Below are 8,943 nucleotides of genomic sequence, written 5' to 3' on the forward strand. Positions count from 1 at the left end.
ACAAGATGTAATTTGGTTTAAAAAATATTTTTCCTTTTAAATCCAGTTGTCCTGTACCTACCTTATTTGGGTCAGCATTCACATTGAACATCTGACATCGTTCTCCTCTGTTTCCCTGCTGACATCCTCAGATTTAGTCCTGAGAGAGGCGAGTGGTCATAGCAACACAGATAGTATAAAGGCAGCATCACAGCGAGACTAGTAGCCAAGTCCTGACCCTCCTCCTAATCCCCTTTAATCATTAATCAGCCCTGGGCCCAAGAGGGATTTGGACCCACCTTCTGCCACCTACGCATATCTGACTGTCCCTGCACTGTAAGAGTAATGGATGATGGCCATTTTGTGTTTTCATTTTTGTAGTAGTAAAAAAGAGACATCCAACTGGACATATAATATACAAAAGTAAATAAAGGTCATAAAGAGTCAACTAAGGTAACTAAATACTTACTGACACAGTTATGGAAGGACGGAACTGCTACTACACTTCTCTCTACTGGTGGACACCTTCCAGTAGGGCTGCAGCTAACAATTATTTTCATTATTAATGAATCTGCCAATCATTTTCTTGATGAATTGTTTTGCCTTTAAAAATGTAATGTAATGTATTTTACAACAGCTCAAGGTTATGTCTTCAAATGTCTATTTAATTTGACTGATCGACTTATCATTGCAGCTCTCCAGGCATTTGTCCACAACAAGTGATGTCATAGCAGGTGTTTTTTTGTGAAAAGAAAACTGGTTGTGACATCACTGACTAGGGTGTGGCCAAAAGTGCCAAATGCCTGAAAGATCCAAGCTGTAGAGAGCAGAGTACTTTTTCCTCCCTCTGTCATTTAAGAAGTTCATTTTTACCTCCTGCTATCATCCCCCCTAATTTCAACACACACACACACACACACACACACACACACACACACACACACACACACACACACACACACACACACACACACACACACACACACAGCCAGACTGCAAATCAGCCAATGAAACGTTATCTGAGAGTGAGATTAGTGGATTGACATGTACCAAAGTAGCTTGTGTAAGAAGAGAACAGTATCATAGCCACGGGGCCAGTCAGCTAATCTACAAGGCAGACAGAACACACACAGCACTCACCTCTGTGCAGATCAAGAGAGAAGCCTAACGAAGCTACTGGAAAACTAAACCACGTCTCCAAGTAAGTAATGAGAATCCAACAAATATTTACAATGTATTGTATGGAGGCTCCTCAAAATAATTACTACCACGTTCACGCTTTAATCTGTTCTTGCACAATCCATTGATCTAATAATGGAAACATGTCTAAGAGAGAAGTTTTCCAGGCTTAGGTGTAAGTTGTTCATTGAGATACCCTAAGTACATTACATTATGGTTAAAACACTTTAGTATACAGTACATAAGATGTTTTCATAAATAACTATTTTTTTTTGCTGTAATGAACTATCATTTCTTTTCCCCAGTAATGCTCCCTTGATCCCACCATGTGAGCTCCCTTTTCTCGTTGTGGACCCCGGGGTCTGAGGGCATCATGCTGGATACACAGGGCCAGTGGTCCAAGGCGTCTACTAGAATTTACTACAATTATAATTTATATATTTTTATTTAGGTGTAGGGGTCCCATGTGTGGTCTGCAGGGATACAGTCAGCTCTTCAGACGTCAGACGTGGCTGCTGGAACCGAGAGCACAGGGTCCTAAAGCAACACATCTGGCTGGGACGGCTGGTTCAGTGGTGGGGCATCATGGAACTACCACCCAAGTAGATCACACACATTATATTAAGGTGATGAACTGTTATGACGCCTCTAAAGTTTTTTTTTCTGTTCTCTGCTGTTGCTGTCAGAGGCTCACGAGGTGAAGTGCATCTCTCAGATGTGGAAGGAAATCGGAATGCTTGTCTCGAGACCCCTAGATAACTCGGATGATTTGACTTGATGGAGGAATTCTGAAACCATTGGGCTTATAAGTTTATCTCTTTATTTTCTCTCTGCTTTTCTATTTTATTATGTTTGATCAGATGGGAGAAAGGAGAAATGGAAAGATTTAGGTCTTTGATACAGGGTATGGTGACTCAGCTGGATAGACAACATGGGTGCATTTGGACTTCTGAAGACTGCACAGACCATTGCTATCCTCCTCCTAATCTGCAGGCCCTGCTAAAGTTTGTGCTGGTGCCTCATATCGACAACATGTCAGTCCAAGCACTCGTATCCATCCAAATACAGCATCAACAAATTCTTTGTCCTTTTTTTCTTCTATCGTGCTCTGTTTTGCTTTATTTCTAAAATACTGTGTATTTGATTCCGGTTATTAGTTCTTAACTTTTATGTATCACAGTTCATGTCAGTCTTTGTTCTGGATTTGGCGAACTTTCTGCAGTGCAAGGACGACCTCCTTAAATCTTTCTGCCACAACAAATCATGGCTTGATCACGGACACATCAAGGTACATAACCAAGAAGCAAAATAGATTTTTACATTAGGGGAGTGGCTGATTCTATTTAAGTCATTAAAATGAGCATGTGCATGCTGACTGGGATGTGAGTGCAATTCAGGGGCCACTTAACCATCCTGTTGATTACATTAGCGTCTGTTTCAGCAGCCATAATGGACTGCAGGTGACACTAATGGGCCATTTGAGTAGTGCTTATGATTAATGTAATAACGCTCCACTGTGCCACTTAATAGGGATGAAACTACAGTATACCTCTCTTTTGAAAACGAAGATTCTTTCATGGATGATAAGAAATGTGCCAGTTTATTTCTTTATCACAACAAGTAGGGGAGGTATAACTGACATATTAAATGTCATTCGGAAAAAAAACTCAGAATGCTACTTTATGTAATGTTACATCCTACCCAGGCCTCCATGGAGCTATTGCTGAACCCCAGGGCTGCTGCTCCCTGTCTCTCCTGGCAGCATCGTTGCATCATCCACTGTCTGTTAACGAGGAAGCAACCTCAGTTGGCGTTAAGGTACCTCCACTGGACCAGACCCGCAATAGAGAGCGCTGAGGATGCTAAGCTCTGTGCAGATGTGCTACTTCTAAACAGGTATATTCTGGTACATTAATGGCTTGCCAGTCCTATGTTGAATCATCACTTATTGTCTTACTGTGTGTCGTTGACAATGTCTTTGGTCTCCAGTTGTGTCTCTGAAGCCTGGGCTCTGCTGAAGAGAGGCCACACAGAAAGTGACAACGTAGTCATGTACCTCCTCCAGGCTTGTAATAGACTTTGTCTATTTGCAGAGACTTTAACCCTTTAATCCCTGCAGAATGCAATGTAGGTGAATATCTTGTAATACAGCGAACCATATGCAACATATTCAGCCTTGAAATTACTTTTTTCCCTAAATTCTTTTATCAGGGTGACGGGGGCACTGTAAATGGGACTACAGGGTCACAGCTGCCACTGATGAACAAAGGTAAGGCAGATTAAATGAATTTTAAATGGTATCCGAATAGAATAAACTACATTCAATTTAACCATGATTATTTGCAGGAAGGCCACCCTGCCCGCTGTTTGCCAAACTGTATCAGGCCCAGAGAGTCAACACAGTATCCCCAGAGGAACTGGTCCAACTAGCCAGAAAGGCTGTGATGGAAGTAAGAAAGCCACATCCCAAGATAAGGTACTGTAGTTGTAGATGGCATGTGGACAGCAGATGTTGAAAATATGTTCAGTACCCCAAAGAACTCAGAAGATCATTTCTCTGTTCTTTATTCCAGTGAGGTGGTGTGGCCGGAGCACACAGAGAGAAAATCGAACAGCAGAGAGATGTTTCTGTCAGTGCAGGCTCTCCGTCACCTCACGCCCAGCCCCTCCCCAATGGACTTGGTAGAAGAAACGAAGCAAACAGCGCATACAGATGAACCAGAAGAGGAACATCCTGTCCATAATGCATGTGTTGTCAGTGTCCCTACAAAAAAATGACCACAACAACATGAATATTTTTTTTTAGAAATAATGATTGCCCTTTACATTTGTCCTTGTCCCAGCAGCAACCTGAGTCACCAGAGCACATTTCTTCTTCTGAGAATCTGAGCTCTGAGTCTGTCTCTTGCTTCACCTCTTCCTTACCTCTGTTGAGACGGGACCGCCCTTATGTGTACAAAAGTATACCTTGACTCTGCAGAGGATCTCCTCTTTCCTCAATGATGGAGAGAACCAAAGCAGGGAAGAGGAAGAAGAAGAAGAAGAGAGTAGAACCCCTTTATCAGTTGATGGTGACACCTTCCCAGATTGCCTTGAGCTGACAATGACACTAGATGGCGCCACAGACCCCTTTTTTCTGGGCAACTTGAACAAAGACGTTTTGGTAGAGCTGGTGCTTTCTGCAGAGGGCAAGCTTCGTGTTGAATTATATTTTCACACAATTCACATTAAGAGGCAGTCATAAGATAAAGAGAAACTTGAACTCTTTCCTAGAGGGAGAAGAGGATGTTTAGACAGATGTTTTCTCAAGCGAGGATCTTTTCAGTGATGCAGTTTCAGGAATTTCCATGGATGAAACCCTTCCTGTAAACAACAGCAGGTCAGAGGTCATCTTATCGCACACTATACTTATGGTGCACCTAACACTGGCGAGTAAATTAAAACTACATTATATATTGTTTTCCTGTGGTCCAGTTGCAGGTTATTTCTTCCCCCTCAGTAATGAGGTCAGCCAATCAGTGCCCTCCCTATGTGAGCCCCAGGTGGAGAGTCACAGCTTCCTCTCACCTGACTACGGTGTGTAGGTGCATCCAGCTGAAGGGACAAAAATATATCACGCTAAACTGTGGTTTACTTAATGTTAACATCACTGCATCGACTTTTATCAGCAGAGAAAATATCTTGCTGTAAAGGAGAAGAAATCCTTCATGGTCCCCCAGATGTCACAGATTTGTGGAGCTGTGGGATGCTTCAATCAAGACCTCTCCTGTGCCCTGTCTGAAACCACTCAGGAAGTGCTGACTGACCTTCCTCAGAGCCTTCTGACAAAGGATTATGTAGCCAGTGGCCCAGGGGTCCCAGCAGGGACCGCTCAACAGGACCTTCTCACCCCCATGTGTAGCCCTTTTTTCCCCACACAGCTTCAGATCTCTGGTATCCCTCAGACCCCCAGCCTAACCTGCAACATCACAGCCACCTCTGCTCCTTCTGACATCACCAACGAGAGCTCCCCCAAAGCCCAATTAAAAACAGATGAACCCTGTATCCGATCATTGCAAAATGGGCAGCTATTGGAAACAGGACCTGGAAACCTGTAGCGCTTCCACTGGCCTTCTATCTGCTACAGAGCCAGGAGCAGCTATCCCATCAGGTGAAGAATTTTGGATGATTTTTATATTTCAAATAAACAATACTATATACATATAAAACCACATACAAACATATGCAACCACATAGTGTGAACTGGTCTGTAGAGATAATGACATGTGTGCTACTAGTTGCCTTATTGACATTTAGAGCTCCCAAAACATTGCAAATGGTCATTAGCAATATGCTAATTAAAAAACCCATTCATGTCATTGCATGTCGGATGCATAATTTGTGTTTGTGTTCTGGCCAGACATAATTATATGTCAGAGGGGCTGATGTTCACTGCAGGGTGCAGGACACAGGTACATGTACCAAAGGCAGGGGGTCTTGGCTGCTAGGAGAGGGAGACTGGCGAGGAAATGAAGTGTCAGAGATTGGTTCCCTTAACCTTGCTGCAGTAGTCATTCATCCATAAAACAACCCCTTCTCCCTCACTCCCTCCTTTATGCTATTTCTATGGAGGGTGTTCTGTCTACCACTGCAAGCAGACCTCCCTCCATCTGCTGGGTTGTGCTGATCACCACTGGGCCTCAGGGATCTACGGCCTATTGCCCCACGCTGATGCCCCAACCTTGTCCCTGGGATAAGGGTTAAAGACATAAGAGAGATTAAAAGAATAGTGTCAGATCGGCAGTTTACCAGACATCTATTGTGTGTGATGTGTTTCCAGCAATGGATCATTACAACTCAGACAATGTTAACACTTATTTACGGTTGTGTTTCTGTTTATTTACAGATAATAAGAGGCCTTCTCTTGCACTAGGCCAACCATATTCCTACGACTTTATGAACTTCACTGCAAAGCAAAAAGGGGACAGCAGAGATGGCTTCTATTGAAGTTGTGGGTGTTCATCATAAGGAGATAAAAGTCAGTTTGGCCATTAGGGGTCACTATTGTTCCAGTTAAAAAGCTTGACAGCACCTCTGATTTGGATGATCTCATTTCTGGTCCCTGGAGATGTTGCTTCATCACAGCCCAGCAGGTGCCCTCTTTACTACCCTTCATCCCTCTTTCTCCTGTCCTCCAGCATAAACACCATTGCTTTTAAGATCTCCACCTACAATGATGTCATTTTCTAAATATGAAGGCAGTATTTCAGGGGATATGAATTAATTGTATTGTATCTTGTACAGAGTCAAATGTGCATGAAATACCACAGAATGAAGCTATTATTTATTTGTGAAAAATACAATATCTGTCGCTGATGTACTAGTCATCTATTTATATTGCATAATTTTACTATTGTGCGTTGACCTGACCATTACACTGCTAAGCGCTGTAATATTATTGCACGGATATGACCAGGTAATTGTTTTACTGAGGTTTGATCATTGGATAATTGTTTGATTGGGATGCAGTCCCCTAATCATTTTGTTCAGAACTGGGGACCATATGGAGCTTGGCAGGTGAAACGTAATTGGGCTATGTTTATAATGATGATTATACCTTGGGCCTAAATAGCCTACTGTACAAAGAGTGCGTGCCTATCCTAGCCAATCTATTTTTGTTGTACGGTGCATGTTTGTAATGAATGCATTACATCAATTAACTTGAAGTCTCAGTGTGAGTGTGTGTTTCCAGTGGGTTGTTTTGAAAGAAATGTTATTTAATCGTTCAACCAGGCCAGAAATGATGCTGCGTAGGATTTGCTTAATTGGCAGACAGAGAGATATTACTGACTAATGTGTGAAAATGAGTTTAAGACAAACCCTTGCTGATCAAACTATCATCTGTTTAATGCCAGGGTGGCTAAAATCCAGATATTAAACATAGTTATTAGTATAAACTATACATTTTGATCGCGTCCCATATGACCTCATGCATGACAGTTTATGACGATTGTTGTGGCACAGTTGAAAATGAGATATTCACCATGGTGAAAACAAAGTCATCGATCAAATCGTAGAAGCTCACAAAGAGATCCTGCCCGCTTAAAAAGATATCACAAAATGAAATATTATCGACTTTGCTGTCTTTATGAAAATACCAATATTTGCACAGAGAGAGGCGGGGAGTAGTAGTGTTGGGTGATGTTGCATTTTGAAACGAGGGGAGACGAATGGCCTCTATTAGGAGCATTTAATCAGTGCTCCTAGTCTCCTGCACCCCCCTGGGGAAAGATTAATGGGTACAGGATATTTCACCAGGCCTTCCACATCACTGCCCAGGATATGAGGCTGTAATTGGGTCTGTTTTTGCTGTTGTTTTGTGTTACAGGGAGACAAAGAGGAGCCCGCAGGTTGGAGTAGTTTGGGGAAGGATTCACAAGGTGCCATAAGAAGTGTGAGAACAATATTAAGGAAAGGAAAAGGAGTGAAGAGAGCATGAAGATTTAGCACATCTATGACACAGGACAGCGCACGAGAACTGAACTGAATGAAATATATTCTCTACGTCTTTTAAAATGATGCATCTTTCCTTTGATTCAGAAATACATGTTTTAACCTAAAGCAATACTGTAAGGATTAACTCACCAAAATGAACTTACTCATCATGCGACAAGGCTTGATGATCACTACATAGACTTTTCACCTGATGTCCTGCCACACCCTTTTTCTTCCACTGTAATATCACATGTCAGAAACACTTAGTAATGAGTTACTCAGGATTGATACACATACATTATTAAATATTTGCCAATTAAAACTCTAGTAAAAATAGATATTTTTTGGCTTATGTTTTGTATTTTTATTATCTGGTCACAAGGATGCATGTTAGTCCATTTGAAACATAAATGCACTACATTTGAAATGCAGTGATGTTGTCCTTGAAAATGATTCTGCACTTTAGATTCTTCACTCAAAGGATGTTTGCTTTGCTGCCACTGTAACTCATGAAAAATGGATGACCTCCCAATGCTTTCTGCTGCCCATCGCTCCCCATATTTGCACAGAGCCAAGGGACTGCATTTGGGTTAGCATCCTCCACTCTCCCTCCCACGCTCCCTTGGTGGCTTGTTGTGGGGGTGAATAACTTAACACATATTTCAGCTTGACACACTTCTGCTCTGGGTCTCCCCTGGGTGCCCAGTTCACGAGCCCACACATGCTGTATTATTTAAAAGTGTGGGTTTGGAGTTCTGTCTGTGTGTGGCTGTGCATGTAATCTCCTGTTTGTGTAAGGAGGAATGCCTTATGGAGTTGTTAGGCCTTTACCTGTGACCTTGCAGGTGTGGCAGCACCTCTGATACCAGATGAATTCTAACATTATAAGCATGGCAACATAGGTATGGTTCCCTCCACATTTTTTAAAATAACTTTTGCTATTAGAAAAAGGAGAAATTGCTGTTTCACAAGCAGTACAATACTCCAGTGTTAATGTATCAACAGAAAGGTCTGAACTGCAAAGTAATTTATTACAGAAAATCACTAATCTGGACAATTTATCATACACCCAAGAATAAAGATCTGCCAGAGCAATGGTGATGGTAAAAAGCAAACCACGACCACGACCACACACACACACACACACACACACACACACACACACACACACACACACACACACACACACACACACACACACACACACACACACACAATGACTCAAGCTAATCTGAGAGCTGATAACATCATGGAAATCAAAGTGCTTAGGTACAGCAAAATGAGACATAAATCATGTGCAAGGGAGAGGAT

This window comes from Sander vitreus, chromosome 20 (assembly GCF_031162955.1).
Source record: "Sander vitreus isolate 19-12246 chromosome 20, sanVit1, whole genome shotgun sequence".
Lineage (NCBI taxonomy): Eukaryota > Metazoa > Chordata > Actinopteri > Perciformes > Percidae > Sander > Sander vitreus.